The sequence below is a fragment of the Numida meleagris genome, chromosome 11 (genome assembly GCF_002078875.1).
Source record: "Numida meleagris isolate 19003 breed g44 Domestic line chromosome 11, NumMel1.0, whole genome shotgun sequence".
NCBI classification, from domain to species: Eukaryota; Metazoa; Chordata; class Aves; order Galliformes; family Numididae; genus Numida; species Numida meleagris.
This window is the reverse complement of record NC_034419.1, coordinates 18,792,553-18,810,650: the sequence shown is the minus strand read 5'-3', so window position 1 is coordinate 18,810,650 and position 18,098 is coordinate 18,792,553. Positions and strand designations below refer to the sequence as shown.

The 18,098-nt window shown below is 43.4% G+C and overlaps 1 long non-coding RNA gene across 2 annotated transcripts in view; it reads right to left on the bottom strand.

The window, feature by feature from the left end:
* The window catches only part of LOC110405084, an 82,332-nt gene extending 65,241 nt beyond the window's left edge, over window positions 1-17,091 (bottom strand). The window contains exons 1-6 of one of the 2 annotated variants that reach the window (XR_002442674.1): window positions 16,888-17,091; window positions 11,185-11,335; window positions 6,719-6,940; window positions 1,650-1,825; window positions 1,169-1,284; window positions 314-393 (exon numbers count right to left, since the gene is read on the bottom strand). This is a non-coding gene — a long non-coding RNA (uncharacterized LOC110405084). The remainder of the gene's footprint in view (window positions 1-313; window positions 394-1,168; window positions 1,285-1,649; window positions 1,826-6,718; window positions 6,941-11,184; window positions 11,336-16,887) is intronic. The other variant, XR_002442675.1, reaches the window with a different exon arrangement.

The window sequence follows — 18,098 nt, the reverse complement described above, 5'->3', positions numbered from 1 at the left end:
TGGATGTGCACTTTTAATCTCCAATTCCATTTGAAGTAATTACAGCCTGACAATAAGCAAACGTAGCAACCTAGTTTTACAGGAAACTAGGGAGAAAACATCCGCAAAAGGATAGGGACTTCCCTGAAATGAACTCCTGTTTTTTTCTCCGTGTTCAAAACCACATTTCTCTCTTACAGGAGGTCTCAATGCTCAGCTAAATCAGAGCAATTACAGCTCGTTCTTTGATACATATTTCTGTTTTTATTTGCTGGTGCCAGTCATTATTTAAAAGCGGTTTTGGTTCATATCACCAAAAGTAATGGAAAGTTACCTTTAATGCCATCAGTTACCATTAGTTCCTTTTGTAATGAAACATCTGCTTGCTAATTTTTCTTGCGAGGTGACTGGTTGCTGAAAAAAAAAAATAAATGCATGACACAGTGACTTAAGAGGGCAAAAAATCCTCTCTTCATTCCTTTTAATTAAATGTTACAGAAATTAGAGGCAGAGCTCTGGCTACCACATCTCATGGGCTGTCAGAGTGAAGCCCACAATCTTAAAGATCAAACAAATGTATTAATTTAAATAAAAGATGACTATGTTTCATGCAATGGGAGCCAGTAACCTTTGCAGGGAGAAAGAAATGCCTTTATTTCTGCTGCCTTCCCCCTGGCCTTTGGAGCCACACAATGCTGCGCAGAACAACTGCACAAATTGCTCATTGTTCTTCCAGCTCCTCCCGCACCCTCCTTTTGGAAATAGCCTCCCTGAAAACAACATCTTTCAGCAAAAACTCAAACGAAGATGCAGGGAGGAGGCTGTTTTTAAATCTTTTGTGAAAGACAGAGATTTCGAAGTATTGATTTTTCATATTTCTGCTCTTCCAAGTCTTTTTGTCATGAACATCAAACGGAATGGCTCTACGCTTTGCTCATTTCAGCTGTGGTCTGGCCAGATTTCTGTAATCTTCTGAAAGCTTAAGAGCGTGAAAGGAACATCAAAATAAAAATTTACTCCAGAAACTTGTGTCCTGAATTTGCAAACAGTGTCCTACGTAGTCAATATTATTACAGAGAGCTGCAAGTGTTAATTTAAGAGTATTCATAAATGATTACAGTGCGGAGAATAACTTCAAGTTGTTAATAAGCATTTGTGGAAGTAACTCAAAATCTTTGCAAATACCTACAGATTATTGCTTGGTTCCCTGAAGCCAACCAAGCATGCACTCATCTATTCCAAAGTCAGCCCCTCGGAATGCAAAGCCCACAGATCTCTGCTCCACTTTTACATTTGCAGCAAAATCTGAAATGGAAAGATGCAAAGGAGAATGCAAAAACCTCAACCTGCGACTTTTTTATGCAATGTTCTGCAAGCCTCCAACATTTCCTTTCTACTTCAGCCATTTAGTTTTGCTTGTAAAGGCTTTACCTTGCTTCCAAGACTAAATACAGAATGGAGAAAAAGTAAATAAATAAAACAAAAAAGAAAAGAGACACGGCAGAATTTCAGCACAGAGACTGCAGCAAGTCCATCTGGCTGCCAGTGTCACAAGCTGCCCTTCATCAGTTCAGCGAAAAGATGCTACTGTGTGGCCAGCAATTGCTGGAAAGGCTGGCGTAATGCACACAAAGCACCTTGGATCTATCCAAACAGCCAGATGAGGGTACCTGCTATAAAGCCCCAGACTGATGGGAGTGATGCAGAACTGGGCTTCAGTCAGAGCGGATTCGTGACTTCACCGTGGAAATTGCCCAGAGCTGAGCTGGTGATGTTCTTCAACCTGCAGTGCCCAGAGGATGCGTTACTCCCCCAGATGAAACTCCAATGTGGAAGCTCTCACAGCCTGAAGAAGAGCAAAGCAATTCTAGAGATTCCGTTTAAACAAGCTAAAATCTGTCCAGTTTGTAGTGCCAATTTCTACTTAAACATTCTTATTTTTCACAAAGGCAATAAGACCAAAATCTGGACCCAAAATTGCCAGCAGGTCTTTGAATGCTAATTTAAGCTTTTAAAATATCCAAGTGTATCTACAAGCAAAGCTCAGATTTGAAAAACAACCAGACTTGGCGTTAATATTTCTTCACTCTGAGCTCTAGCCCTCCCCCAGGCAGACCCCAGGGCCTCCATCTGGCCAGTGCTCCATCACTGGAGGAATCACTCTTTGTCAGCAGAGCTGGGGCCAGACTCATGCACGGCATTCAGCGTGGAGCATGGTGGCTTGGATCCCAAGGATGGGACGCAGTACCTGCATCCAGGAGAAGTTTGGCAAACCATTTTTTTCTGCCACACACAACCAAGTTCTGCTGCATAAAGCAAGTTTTCAGAGATTTTACAGAATAACTAACAGAGCCAACAATTTCAGTAACATATTTGCAGAGTTGGCACAACCAAATGGGAAATCCAGTGACCAGCAAGTGCAAGCAGTGCAGACAGTGAGAACAGGGCACAGCTGCCAGCTTCAACAAATTGTGCTGTTTTAGCCGTACCCAGCCGCAGTGAGACGTCAGAATTCCTACAGCATCACGTGAACAATTTAATATTGACTATTGCCTCGTGCCTTGCTTTGGGGATATTATAGGAATTTACATGATAAGAGGCAATGCAAGTAGCCTTTGACCAATGGCTAGCAGCTGTGCTACACAGGAGCTTAGGAGGATGTGGTTAGTGCAGGCGGATTAAGGAAAGCCACAGCCAGCGTGCCCATTTGGACTGGATGCCCTTGGTGTTGCGGCTGTTGACTTCTCAGACATTGCCTCTGGTCACTCACTCATGGAAAGCAATCCTAGTGTTGGAGCTGCAGTCAGTCCCACAATTAGTTTTCTGGCAGATACATATTTTTGCAACTCACATGTGACAGATAGAAGCTGACAAAGAACTTAGGATCACATTGAAATGTTTTGCCCAGCTAAAATCTACGCAGTGCCCTTCACAACAAAGCAGTTTAAAATTCTATTGGATATTTGATGGGAAAGACTCATTTTTTCAGAGGTGGCTGCTTCAAAAGAAGAGTTTGTCTTGCAGCCTTCTAATTGCTTTTGTTACGTACAGGTCTTATCTCCTAGCACTTTGTATTAGCAGTTATTTTAATTAAGCTTCCCAAAAAACTAATTTCAGGATTTTCATTTCATTCCCTTCATTCACTGAAGCAGTGCCAGACGATGCTTTTAAAAGATTTAGGAGCACCTCTCTGAGATTTGTACACCAACGGAAGCTGTGCAGATACCATAGGTTGGTCAGACTTAACACAAACGCCAACAAAAATTCAGGACCTTATTATAGCAACCAAAATTTCTAGGAATGTTATTATACAGGACGGTAGCCTGCATGGCAATTAACCAGCAATTAATTACTTCAACGGATTCGCTTGATTGCTCGAGAATGGGATGACTACTCCTTTAGAACGTTAAGCAAAGACCAAGGCTTTGAAGCAGTGCCCAGCAACCTCACAAACCCTTGCCAACAGTTCCCGTGGCTTCAGATCTGGGTGCTCAGCAGCAGCACCGACAGGCACGCAGCTACTTCCTTTACTCACTGGAAAGATCTCTGTTACTGGTTTATTGCAGTGCTGCTTGGGAATACTGGTCTTGCGTAGCAGTCCCCACGCGCAGCATGCTTCACAAATAAAATACAACCCCTGCATTACTATTTCGCAAAGTAAATTACAGGATTCATATTTCCAGACAGACTTTCATAGGGAGGAATTAACCTCCTGTATTTTGTTTTGTGTCTGCGGTTTTGCACATATAATCATTTAGGAATGAAAAAGCATCGACTTTAACATTAAGATAAATTTGAGTGGACTGTTTGAAGGCTTTGGTAAGCAGGCAAGATATGCATAAAACAAATATGTCATGTATCTTACTATGACTGAGCTTTTCTCCCTACTTATTTTGCATTTAATTTTCTCAAGCGAATCAAATGGGGCCAGAATATTCAATCTCTGGAAATAAACTGATGTCCTTTTTATCAAGTAGAAAAAATAAGCTTTTAGATGAGCTATTCTCTGTAGAATAGTTCCTCCATGGGCAAATAAAATCACAAGGAGAGGTATGTTATTGAATCATCTTCATGGATGCAATATTCTTCCTTTTGTATCTTCTATCTTAAAATATTTCAAAGCAATTTCAGAAATATACAGAGGATTTTTAAAATGATGAGTTAGATACTGACATTTCTATTTAGATTCTGACATTTATATATATTTTATTAACTCTAAGCGTTTAAACTCCGTGTCCTCACCTTATCTCCTTTTGTTAAATAACATAAAAAAGTATTTCCTAGGGTTTAAGAGAAAACACTTGGTGGCAACAGGAATGTCATATTTGCACTGACAAATTGTACAGACTTAGTAAATGTCTGCATTTATACTGGAAACTAGAAATTGCTGTTAAAACCCAGGAAAAACGCATCAGAAGTAATTTTACCTGTGACAAACCAAGGCTAAATTATTAAATGGGTACATTTAACTCTACTTTTTATACATGAAGACACATTATTCTTTTTTGTGCTCAATATGAGGCATTCTTGGCCATCGAATTCTGGTGTCTTGCTGTCCTTCTGTGGGACAGCATGGGCAATAAAGACAAATCCTGTCTGCCTGTGAGCCACGAAATGGCTCTATCCTGGCTCTTGGCATTCTGGTCTGAAGAAAAGGACTAACAGTACTCTGCCCTTCAGGATCTGAGCACGTGGTCACTGGAGCGTCAGTAAAACCCCTCAGTCCCTCTCCAGCTTCCATGGTAGAAGCTCTTCCCCTCCAAAATACACACCCCTGCTTTATTCCTGTTTCCAGCCAGGTCCTCTTTGACAGTGGCTACCTGTGTATACTCATGGTGCTCTCAGCCGTGCTGCTGTTTGAAGGCAGGGGATACTTTGAGCCTATAATTCCAGGATTAGCAACTTTCCATCAGCCAACACAAGCCCTGTGATGCCTGTACTTGCTACGTTTTCAGACCTGTCTGAAGGTAAATTTGAATTTTGTAATTTTTTTTTTTTTTTTTAATTATCCAAATATTTAAGGATACCACAACAGCCTTCTGCAGCCCTGGATGCTTTAGACTAAATTCACTTTAGTCCAGTGCTTCTGGCCAGCTCTCCACCTCCTCTCCCTTCACATCCCATGCCTTGGTCTTGGGGGCACCCCGCAGGCACTTCGAGGACTGCTCTGTGTGCAGATTTTGCCTTTTGTTTTGAAGCCCCACCAACATGAACGCTGGTACATGCACCACTGTGCAATAGCCCCACTGCGTAGAGTGGATACTAAAAACATTTTAAGTGACTATTTTGCCTTTGTATTCAATTACACAATTTCAACAACAATAGCAACCACCAACCGGAGCGAAAGGAATGCAGAAATCACAGGCGTGCTTCTTGCAAACGTAGCAGAGATGGAAAACTGAGCCCAAGTGTCTCTTCCCCCCAACATTCCCTCCCCTCCAGCCCAGGAGGTGCCATTGCAGCAGAGCTGAGCCCCACAGGAGCAGCACACGGCCCTTCCTGCCCTTGACCACACGGTGCTGGCTCTACCCGCGGGCACAGCAGCACTAAATTCTCTTTTCAGGCTACTTGGCAGAACTAATCTCTTTTAATCTGCCCTCTTTATGGCATCTCTTTGGCCTGACAAAACTCCAATTTATTGACTGTCAGGAAAGACCACAAGGCCTATATCTTTCTTCAGCAGCGTAGAGTGGTGAGGGAATGAAAGGTAAAGGGAATGAAAGGTAAAGGGAATGATTATGTAAAGGCAATGAAATATAAAGGAAGCATTTTCCCCCCTTAAGCCTCATGGGGTTGGATAGCATTATGTCAACACTTAACATTACTCTAAAGCAATAAGATATTTACATCTACCTGAAAAATTAGGGACTGTTTCCTTCAAGCAACATTCATCCTCATATAATCAAAAGAGAGAATGGCGGAGAAAAGCTGGAAGTAAACAACCTTTATACTGAAATCAACAGCTGCCCTGAAAAGGCCACAGTCAGGCTGGGGCAGTTCTGTTTTGCCTCACTTTCTATAACGCTAATTAGAGTTAGTAGGTTTAGCACCCTCCCATGTTTTTCAGGGAGAAACGACAGAGACATCACGTCAGGGCTGCGTGACAGCTCCCCGGATTAGTCCCAGGGCTCTGGCTGTATTGATTCCCTCCCCAGCGCGATCTCTTGTGAAGATGCAGCTGGATGGAGAGATCGAAAAGAAGAGGGACTTGAGAATTCATAGGATAAAAATAATTACCTTGCAATCTGAAAATCTATTTCTTGTTTGGCCTTTGGTTTTGTTTTTACCAAATCTGGCAAGATTACATGACTAATTACCGTATAAGTAAATAAGATCAGTTCTTAAAGGTCTTCAGTAAGATATGCATTGGCATAATATTGTGACGGGCCATAGATAAATATTAACTGCTTTGGCGCAAGCGGATGAGGAAATAAAGGTGACTACCACTGACCCAGCGATTCCTTGAAGGTCACAGTCTGCAGCAGGAGCACAAAGGTTCCCCCAGTGCTTTGCACACCAATTTGGAGCTTTAACCACCAGTTCATCTTTCCTCTTCTAATTCCCTGAACCAATTCTAGCAGTCATCACAGGATAGAAGCTGGAATTTAAATGCAGTTACATACCGTGTTTAACATCTCACCCTGAAGGACTGAATGGAATTAACCCAAATAAAGTTATTCGCATGCATTCAAGTATTGCAGAGCTGGTACCTGAACGAGCAGCGTTTGAAAGCACATACCCTGCAATGGGGAAATCTCTGGACCACTCCCGCCTGCTCTGTGTTTCTGTTGCATCCATAAATCGTAAACACGAGGCAAAACTACTGCAAAGCCTCGATGAGGCTGGGAGTCGAAAACGATCTGTTTTGGTCTGCTGGTTTGAAAATGGTTTTCTTGATGAAACTCATGAGTCCACCGGAGACTGAGACACAGATGGATGAGCCGAGCATATGATAAACCTGCTGCAAGAGTTTGTAGTTAATTGCCCATCATCTTTTTTGTCTCACCATAAAAAATTTCACGCCCACCTTGCACAGTAAAGGTAACCGGAGTGTCATAAACCATTTGTCTCCTGTGCTTTCTTTTCTGCATTATCCGATCGGTCTTGTTGTTAGAATGCTGTTGAGACAAGACAAATTTGCTGAGCCTTTTTACCGATGAAGAGCGCTGCACCCTTTATCAAATGATCTCCATTCTCTAATGAGAAGAAACACCTTCCAGAGTCATTTGCATACTAATATCTTTATTTCTAAAACAATAAGCTGGCTGCAGCTCAGAGCCCTCTGTCAGAATAAAATGATTTCATTTGCATGAACAAAGCATGGAGAGCTCACAAGGAAAACGTGTCCCTTGCCAGAGAAATGGAGGGTACCCTGTGCTCAGCAGAAATAGCAGCTGGGGTCCAAGGCAGTGTAGGAGCAGCCAGCGCAGAGGAGTGGGGATCCCACCTAGTGGGACGCCTGGTGGGCAAACTGCAGGGCAAGAGGCCTTGGAAAGGGAATCTGGTGCCACAGATACCATCTGCGCTGCTAAAATGCATTTATCACTGCCTACATTTCTCCCTCTCTCTCCTGTTTTATTATTACTTGGGCAGAAAATATTGCAGAAACAGGTCATTGTAGGGCAGAGCAGCAGTCCTACTCCGAGCAATAAGAAAGACAAAAGGGTATCTAACAACAGCACTTCCAAACCAGCATTCAAAAGCCTATGTTTTCACTTGGATGCCAGAAAGGCTGCACTTTCCTACAGCACACAGTGCCAGGGTCTCCTCCTGCCTTCCAGCATTGCTGTGCACCAACAAAGGGAAGAGAAAAATTGCTTTCCTTGTACCACGTCCATCCAAAGAAATTGGAAACCCTCTCTGGATCCCAGCAGTGTTTGCCAACCTGCCGTCTAGAAGCAGCCAGAAGATCTGGTGATGGCAAAGCTGCCCAGAAAACAGCTTCTCTTCAGCAGCCAGACACTTTAAGAAGGAACAAGCAAAGTCTAATGAGCAGCTAAAGGAATTAGCCCAAATATCCCAGAGGCGTTTTCGAGTTCACCATTTAAATCTCTCAAATAAATTTTGCCCGCTGCTCTCAGCACTGATGCACACACTCCCCGCAGCAGCGGCCAGCAGAGGGGAGCAAGGAGCACGGCGCCCATCGCTCCTCTGCTGAGCACCAGACATTGGAGGTGGCTGAATGGGAGCAGAATGGTGGGAGAGGAGCAAGCTTTTCTGGCAGTCTCCTTGCAGCCCATCCTCAGGCACCAGCACGGGTGATCAAAGCAGGGCCTGTGTTATTCATCCAAGATTGTGCCTATTTTAAGCCCTTGGGAATGACTAAAAATAGTCAACTGTTGAAGCAAGGCCTGGGCTTGAAATAATGTTGTTAGTGTTCTTTTACATCAATCTCTCACAGGTTCCTGTGAAAGTGAATTACAGATTACCATTTTTTCCCCATCGAAATAAGAGGAGCCATTCCACATTATGTATGTTTTCTTCTGACTGTATTAAAACAAGCATTAAATTGAAGGGTTTTTTTTTCCCATATCTTTCAAAAGGCTGCCACCATATGGGGACTGGTTTTAATACAAGGATCATCTTTGGGTTTTTTGCAAATAGATCTTACAGCAGCATCCTCTCCTTGCATTAAATGGGACAGCACAGCAGGCCAGAGAAGGAGCTACAATACCACACAAGGAATAATTACACAGAAATTGTTCCATGCCATGAAGATCTTAGGGCTGTAATTACCTTCTTCTTTAAAAATCTGTATTTACTGCAAAAACGTGTATTTTTTTCATTTGAGTTATAAGCGGTTCTGTGCATTTTGAACAGTATAATTTGAATTCTGCTGTAACTTGACCATAACTACCAACACTCCATCTCCATTCTTTAAAGGATTTCTGTTACCATTCTACATTTTCTCATCTTGCCCCTTTAAAAACTTAAATATGCATCATGTGGTAGCACCTGCTGCACCTGCACACAAAGGTTAAGCAGAGAACTTCCAGGTGATACTCAGCTCTGTACATTCCTCTCCAGTTAAAAACTTCTCTTTTACCCAAGCACTTGTTTTACCATTTGCACGGCTCCAAGATGGCATCCACCTCATTTGCATGAATTTGAAATGCAGAAAGGGCAATTAGAACACGTAGAGGATATGAAAAACAAAGCTGGTGGAGGGAGCTCCTGCCACAGCCATGGAGCAGGAGAGCAGCCGGGCACGCAGATCCCGGATGCTGTGGCTGGGCCTGCCAGGATGCTGCCAGTGAGCTCGTGTGCACCGGGCAGCCCTGGAACCGTGCTGTGCTGAGAGCAAGGCCGAGTGCACGAGTTCTGTTGGCTGAAATAGCTGCTCGCTCCAAATGGGACATGGAAGTGCCACCGCCTGTCCTCTGCCCAGATGGTGGCAGAGCATGGCTGGAACCCAACCGAGAGGCGCCCATCTGCTGCAGCTCAGCACCAGCAAACATCTCCATGTCTGTGCCGAACAAACACCCCTGTCTGGGCTCTGTGCACCTCTGCTGTTTGCACAGCACTGCTTCAAAGTAAGGCTTGCCAGGCTGCATCTCGCCAAAAACCCAGATAATCCAGCTACTGGCAGCATCCCAGCGCTAATACATTTTCAAAGCAAAAACTCGTACAGTTGTTTGATACAGAAACCACCCAGTGTACACAGCGATTTATGAGGAGGCACAGTCTTTGGAATTAAATTTCTCCCTTTTTTTTTTTTTTTTTAAATGCTGTCCCAGAAGAGTCCCAGAACCTTCATACAATTAGGAAGATGGTGTTTGAACCAGGAACAAAGCTTCACGGGTGAGAACAAATGTAGGCTCTCCTCTTCCTTGGAGCAATCATGGAGCTATCCACGGCACCAAGTGGTCAGAGCATCAGAAGAGTAAAAATGATGGCTTACTCTGAAAGGTGAATTTCTGATGCCATAAACTTATGAATGGGAAAGTATTTTTTCCTGGTTCTTTTTTTTTTTTTCTCAGAATGTTGTTGGAAATAAGATATTTTTAATCTCACCAAGTATCCTCCTAGCTTAAGTATTTTTAATGAATATAGGAGCAGATGTTTACTTGATATATATAAACAAGTACATTCTCTACGCTTCAGTGCATCTATATTGATCTCTGCTGCTGAGGATCTGGCCTATAGATTTTAAGTTAGTCTTCCTCTGGCCCAGGGGATACTTTAAATTCTTTTATCCTAATAAGCCTTTTAGAGGGACTTGACTTTTACGCCCTCCAGCTTTTCCATATGTAAGGGAATTTATACTTCTACCCTTAACTGCCTGTAGTCAAGGGAAGCAATAGCGCTGGTATGAGGGTCATTTTTTTTAACATTTCACACATTAATAGTTGAGAACTGGAACAGAAACCCCCAGGACTGCAGTCATTGTATGAACGGCCAGATTTAGTCCCCAGGGTGGAACGTGACCCCAACACTGGATTTACAGCTAGGGTTGGTAGGATGCTATTTGGAGGATGGAGTAAATCTTGGTGACATCTTTGCACAGAGAACAGAACTGGTCTGGCTAAAGAGAAAAAAAAAAAGAGCCACCAGTTTCAGAACAAAGTAACATTTTTGTAGTTAATGACAAATAATTTCTTAGTACAGATATGGTATGCAATTAAATGAAAAATCAAATGTTCACCAAAATATGGCCAGGCGCACACTGCATTATGTAGTACACACTTACACACAGGTGTGCACACACACACACACTCCTTGGCAGAACTAATCAAAAGGATGCTCTAGGGGTTATGCATGCTGCCCAGCTCCTCGCACAGCCCCACTGCACCTTGGGCAATTCCCTCCTTCCTGCAGCCATCCCTCTTTGCAGCAGGAGAGCTTCCCTGCGGCACACTGCAACCCGTCAGCCCTTCAGGCTGCCACAGGTGTCACCGCCCGGCTCTGAGAGCAGCTTTTGTGTTCTATTTCTGATCAGTATTCTGATCTGAGATTTTACTTGCCTCATCAATTCAGAGAGTCTCCTTGATTAGCTGACGCGGAGCATTAAACCACTCCAGCCCTAGAATCGCAGAAGTCAATAAAAGTAATAAATATATCTGTACCTCTTCTTCGGTCTGGTCCTACCAGTTCCCCTGAAAGCCTGGCACTGTCCAAGCACAGTCAGTGCCCTCTGCCAGACATTGACAGAGAGGAGAGAAAACGGCTCAAGGAGCAATTAATTACATAGCCTCCAAAACTCACCTGGGTGCAGGCAGCTCCATGGCAGCTCCCAGCAGCTGGCACTCAGAGCTCTGCTGTTGTGTGGCTGCACAATGTCACGGCACATGCTGCTTCACACACACGAGTGGGGATTCTACCTGTCCGCAGACCGTGCCTCTTGATCCCAAGAAAACTGGAAAGAAATAATGAGAGTGGAGGAAAAAAATATATATATTACAACTAGAATTTTACCGTTAGCAACAACAGGTTTAAAAAAATGCATTGAGCAATTGCTTGGTGTGTTCCCTTCGCTCAGCCTTGGGAGCGGGCAAAGCACTCTGTACCTTGATTGCTGCAAAACGACTGGAGCTTAAATGAGGTTTCACCTTTAGCAAGGGTTTCCTTCACTCCCCATAAAATAAAATGCACAGCAGTTTAGAAATAATGTTTTCTCAGCCCTGAATATTATAGTGAACTGATTATTTTTATTGCTTACCTTGTAAAAAAATACTCTGCATTTAGGTAACGGCGTTGTTACCAAATAAATAACCAGGTAGGATGCTGCATTGAACTCCTAGGTGCGAAAATACACAGTTAAGTGCCCAAACAACAGCAGGATACACTGTAACTACTCACAGAAGTTTTGTAACTTTGAGAATCATCCCTTATTTGCATGTGCAATTACTACAATTGCATAAGCGGTTACATCAATTGTCCAATTATAACAACTGTTTTCTGAATTAGCTAAAAGAAAAATAACCAACCAAACACATTTCTCTTTGCTGTAATAGAAATGCTCTTTGCATACAGAGAAAAATAAGATTTCTGTTTCCTGGGATATGCAATGAAATTAGCTTGGGGTATTCGGCTTCTCTGTTCCTGAATGAAGCATAAGAGGTCCCGTGAAATAAAAAAAAAAAAAAAAAAAATGCTTGGGACAATTTTATAGCTTTGCACTTGGCAGTAATATTTCCTCTTGGCCCACTGCAATTATTGCACAATTCTTCCATTGCCATCAGAGAAATTAGTTTGTATTTACAATTAGGACAACGTAGTCTCGGGGCACTGGGTTGTTTAATGGCATTCTTTTTCTGTAGAAGCACTTGGATCATTAGGAATTGCACCTACTTCATTTCTCAGAAAACTGAAATACGCAAAGAAATGAAGAATTCCATTCTAGAGTTATATTCCCAGAATTTACCAACATCTGCTCTTCTTAACAGAACAACAGGTGGGAGGAAATCCCTTAGTCTACCCATCACCAACTTAAACTTGTGAAGTGATAACATCTGAAAGTGCAGCAATAACCAGAAGAAAAACCAAAACAGGGCAGGAAATCAGACCAAAAAAATTCCTCGGAAAAAATCATCCCATTCTGAGAGTACATGAGGCTTACAAATCCCAATATTTGAGACCAAAACTGCAGAGGGATTCTACTGACCAGGCAGCACGCCACGCCGGCAGATGGAAGCCTGCGTGTTCATATGTAGCCGAGATGGCACCCATATGCAGCCCAATATGGGCATCTGGAGCTCCCACTGGGGAACACTGGAATCCCCGTCAGGACCGTGCTCCCATGCCCACAGCTGCAGGTAGCTGCCGCTCTGTCTTTAAGCTTCTATTAAATCTCATATGTCAAAAAAGAAAAGGGCTTCTGCCTGCTGTGAGAGGGGAGCACCTATCATGGAGCAGTGCAGGCCCACTCCCCTGCAGCTCTGAGCAGCACAGTGAAGCAGAGCCCGCTGTGCTGTGCCGTCCCCTCCCTCGGGAGCAGATGGAGAAGGGATGCTGTACAAGGGAAGGGCTCGCCAGTGGGTGGAATCTGCATGGCAGTTAAACTCAGACTCCTGGAGGATTACGTTGGCCTGCCAACAAAAGATGCATTCTCTCTGTCATTTACACTCCTATTTAAGAAGAAAAAAGGGCTTTTGCACTTTAAAGAGGAATAAACAGTGTTAATTAAAATGCCTAAAACATGCTGGATCTATTTTTGCTTCAACTGTAGTTATTTGATGCTTTCTTTTTTTTCAAAAAACAGAAAGGCGTATATAACTTTTACATAAAGTCCAAATTTAAACATATACAAATACATCTGTCACTGAAGAACACCAACTGAAAATATTCCATTTGCCTCGCTTCATTTTCACCCTCCTCCAAGACAGCCCCGTCCCTGGCTCAGGGAGGCCCATTCCTCCTTGTCACAGCGGTGGACGGGCCATGCAGAGATGCAGGGGACATGGCACCCATTGTCAGGCAGTGCCTTCCTTCTAGAGGAGCCAGGGGGACCTCTCTTCCCACCCCTCTCCTCCCAGCCCAGCACTGCACAGCCCCTCAATCCCCAGCCGCCTTCAGTGCAGCATCAGCTTTTGTATTTGTTTGCTTCGGGTGTATTTGCATCTATTTCCAGTCTTTTTCGAAACCCGTCTATTGCAAAGCAGCATGTGCTGGAATCAAACCGAAAGGACCAGAGTATGGAGCCTGGATGGGGTCACTACCCAGCAGAGCTCGGCTGGTTTCCAGCCCTAAGCCATTCCTCTCCCCTGACAAGTGCAGTCTCTCCTCTCGAGGCACCACATATTCAAACCATCAAAGCTTTCAGCCAGATCAAAGGCTTTTCTTTTTTTTTAAAAGACCTTCCATTTTACTGTGGAATGATACAGCCACCTCCATCGCCGGTCTATGGCTGGTGGAGGTTCCGAGCACCTCGAGGAGGGCACTTTTGCACTGTGGCTCTGACCAAGAGCTGTCAGAGGAGCAGTTTGCTTACAGTGAGAGCCTTCTTGTGCCCTCTTCAGAATGGCACTCGAGCCCCAGCCCACAGCTGGAGCGGCGCCCACAGGGGCTGCCCTCGCTGCAGGAGCAGCAGAACAGCACATCAGAGCTGATGCTGGTGTGTGGGTGTGTTCTCCCTTGGATAGCCCAGGGCCCTGAGAAAGCCGAATCAGCTCTCGGATAACAGGGGGAGGTCTGAGTTTCTTGTCTTGCCCTCCTTCATCTGCCATAAAAAGGCATTGTTGCATACAGTTCTGAAAGTCTTTTTTCAACACGGTAATTTTTATTCTTGTCCTGGGCCCGTTTTGTTTTCACGTGCATAATTGTGTATAGGACTGAGATTTTAAATAGTAACAGAAAAAAATTAAAAATAAATGTCTTCAAAAAAATAAATAAATGCAGAAACATAAAAGCTTTAATTCGTATTTAGTGATTCCAGGGACAATTGCTCCAGGCAGAATGCCTGGCTCCTCTGCCAGGGAACGTTTGCTATAATGTCACTGTGAGCAATGCGACGTCGCAGCATGGCTGCTTAGCACAGTGCTTATTGCAGAGCTCCTCACAAGCAGCTCGGGACATATCACCTTATCTATGAAACATTTTTTGCTTCCAAACAGGGTGAAAAAAGAGGAGAGAGCACTGAGACCTCCCTAGAGCAGAATGAGAACAAATCTCCACTCAGCAAACTGCTCTGGGAATTAAGTGCACAACCGCGCTTGGGCTGCACAGCCAAAGCAGTTGGGATTATTGGAGGTTTGCTTGGGAGCAGCCGGGGCAAATGAATGCAGGCAAACCTCTCACAGTGCCAGCAGACCATGAGTATAAGCACTTAAACACCTGAAATGCATAAAAGCTTAACGCTCAAATCGGCTTCCCTTGTGTTCAGGAGAAGCTGGCTTTTCCACGTACTTCTTCAGGTGCCTGAACACTGCTGCAGTCAGACCTGTAGGAAGCCAAGCAAGGGAACACGGCAAGGGGAACTCATCACTCTACACCAGCATTTGATGTTCTCATTTGAGAACTTTAACCTCCACATGGGAACGGTAGTACCCAAAGTTTCAGACCACTAGATACAGGAATCTGTACACGTGGAACTACTTGGTAGTGAGCAGCTGAATCGCTCCGGATGCACACAACAAGCCAAGAGCAGCTTCCACCAAACAGTGCCCTGTGCGGGATGCTGTGCTGCAGTGTTCCCAGTGGTGGGAGGAGAGGAGGGAGAGCTCTGCCCCACACCACATTGCAGGGTCCCCTCCATCTGCCCAACATTCCTCTCCTCTTTTCCTTCAGATCTCAGCTGCTCTCAGCAAAGCTTCACATCCCACACCAAGGCTCTGTTAGAGCCATTCGAACAGATCGGTTAATTATGTTTTAATTGGTTCCCCAGTGTCACAACACTTAAAAGACAGAGGCTCTAGAAACCATTTAGAGCTCTGGGACAAGATTAAAGTTACTTTTTTTCTTTTTTTTTTTTAAATTTGCTTTACACGTAGAAATACAGACAGAGAGATATTTAATTAAATAACAGAGGTTCTCCAGACTTTAAACCTTTTGCTTTGAGCAAACTGACGGGATAAAGTTATTACTGAAACCTCTTCCAACATACCACTGGGGCCTTCCACTGTCCACAGAGTAGATACAAGTTCATAACTCGGTGCTCTCAAACAGCATGATCATTTCACACCCAACCTACACTTTTCCTATTTCGAACTCTTGGCTCCTAAAATAATTGTCTGTATTTTTCCCCTTTACAAGTGCTCATCTTCATGGCCCTGATTCAAGGGTTGCACTTTTTTCCAATGAAGTTTGCATTATCCACCAAAATTTCAAAATAAATTCTGCCCAGCTCATCCAACTCATTGACCATATATTCAAAGACACATGATATAGATATATACATCTACACACATTCAATACATTTCCCTCATCTTTTAGTATTAAAGTTAACCAAAAATTAAAAATATGTAAAAGAAAAAGGAAAAAATAACTCATGCATCTAAATGATTCAAAATCCAGAAAGAAAATTCCATTCACAGGGACTGCAGCAACAACCTATGCCGTTCATTCAGAGGGCGTGCTGCAGACTGGGACATCTCTTTGCCAACTGTTTTTTGCAGTGGGACTGAAGACATCTGCAGTCTTATAACATTTTCTTCTGCAGAAAGCAAAGGCAAATAACTGCTATTCCATGCAAAAGTAGAAGGGGCTGAAAAGTCCATCCCTGACATTTGCAAGGAAAGAAGGTTACACTGTGGGACTGAATGTCATACAAGTACCCTATGCAGCAGCTTTCTCTTGTGAGCAAGTTCGGTTCCAAAAAGAACTGATAAAAGCAATAGAAGAGTTCTGCATTCAAATGCTGAGGATTACTGGTGTGGGAAACTGCACAAAATAACTCATTCCTACCCCATATTGCCATCCCCACAGAGCAGCAGGAGTCCAGCAGAACTCCAGCAGCATCTCCTTCCACAGCAGCAGACACAAATACAAACTTTTCTGCTAACAGATTCGTTCTCCATCACTTCCATTGCAGTTGGTCCTGAGAAGAAACAGCGCTTTAAAATCCACATGGCTCCAATGCTTCATTTCATCTTTGAGATTCTGGGAAGAACTAAATTTTATGTAAGCTCTGGAGACGCCGACAGCAGTACCATCATCCCAGAGCACACAAAAGAATTCACATAGCATGGATCACGCAGAAAACACCCAATGAGAAATTATATTCAGATTTGCCTTGTCAGAGCTAAAACAAAGCACTCCAGAAGTTCCCATGGTGCTGACAGTGAAACAAATACCTGTGATTATTGTATCAAGTACTGCTGCTAACCACGGCGTGGAGCTGCAGAAGGGGCAAGCAGAGCAAGGGCTGCTGCCCATTCCTGTTCCGTAATCCCCTGAAGGCCTGAGCAATGGCCCCATCCCCAGCCAGGGAACCGGAGGAGATTCTGCTCATGGCTGTGGGTTTTCACAAACCTGTGTCCCCATGACAACTCTCCAGATTCCTTGCAATCCGATGTGTTTTTAATGGCAATCCCTTGTCCTCTTCCTCCCAAGCGGTTTGCAGCTCAGCTGCTGGCAGAGCTGGAGAAAAGACATGCAGCTCTCACTTGACATACGTAATCCCATACAGCGTTTTCTTGCTTGGTAGTAAAACCTTCTGTGAGATGTCTTCCTTAACTTGCTTTTATCTGCAGAGTTACAGAGGGCAGTTGTGCAATGTGTGTTTATAAAACCCTACTAAGCCAAGTACTTTATTTTCCTTCTTTATTTCTTGATGAATGATTACATGGATGACCACACTGTTAATAACTGCTTTGCATTCCCCATTCCAGCCCAGGGTCAATCTGACATACAGCACTTTACAGAAAGTGCAGATATGACAAGGAAGAAATGGGAATTTTTTCCTTTACACCCTTAGCATTAAAAACAAATTGTGCTCTTTTCTCACTGGCAACGTTATTCTTCGAGCAAGAAAAAGGAACACCACATATAAGTTAAATGCTTTCAGTAACTTATAGAAATCTAATCTAAGTCACAGAAAGGAGAAGGTAAACATTGCTCAGGAATAACCTGGGAAATAAAGAGTTCAGTATGAAACTTAGAAGGCTGGACTGCACTGGAGAGCTCCGATTTAAACACAAAACAGTCGGATCATTTATGACTACACGCACCAACATTTTGAGGATGTGACTTACAGACTTACTGTGAGCAGAACTGAGCGTTACTTCAGTTTGTTATTTGTAAAGAGGAACAAGTTTTAGATGTTATGCATTAAGAAATTATGTTGACCATTTCTTTTTTATTGTTCTCCGCCTTTTGAGCCCTCTTATGGAAAAAAAAAAACAGATTTCCTTTAATGAAACCAATTTATTTCACTCTGCCTGTTAAGGAGGAGAAAAAGCTTTGTGCACTTCCCAGCTGTGGCTTTGAGATACTGCCACGTCCTCCTTCTCCTCCCTACTTCTTGCCAACTTTTCCTTTATTAACATGTCTGTTTTCATAATTTTTCAAGGTTAAATTCTCTCAGTTTAACAGTCTCACAGGGATGCATTTTGAGTACTTTGCAGAAGTAATACATTGCAATACACATTGCAATGGCATACCCAAGCCATCTTCATTTCAGCACATGGCAATTTTTTATCCTCCTAATTGCTTTAAGCCATCCTTGGGCTAAATGCTGATTG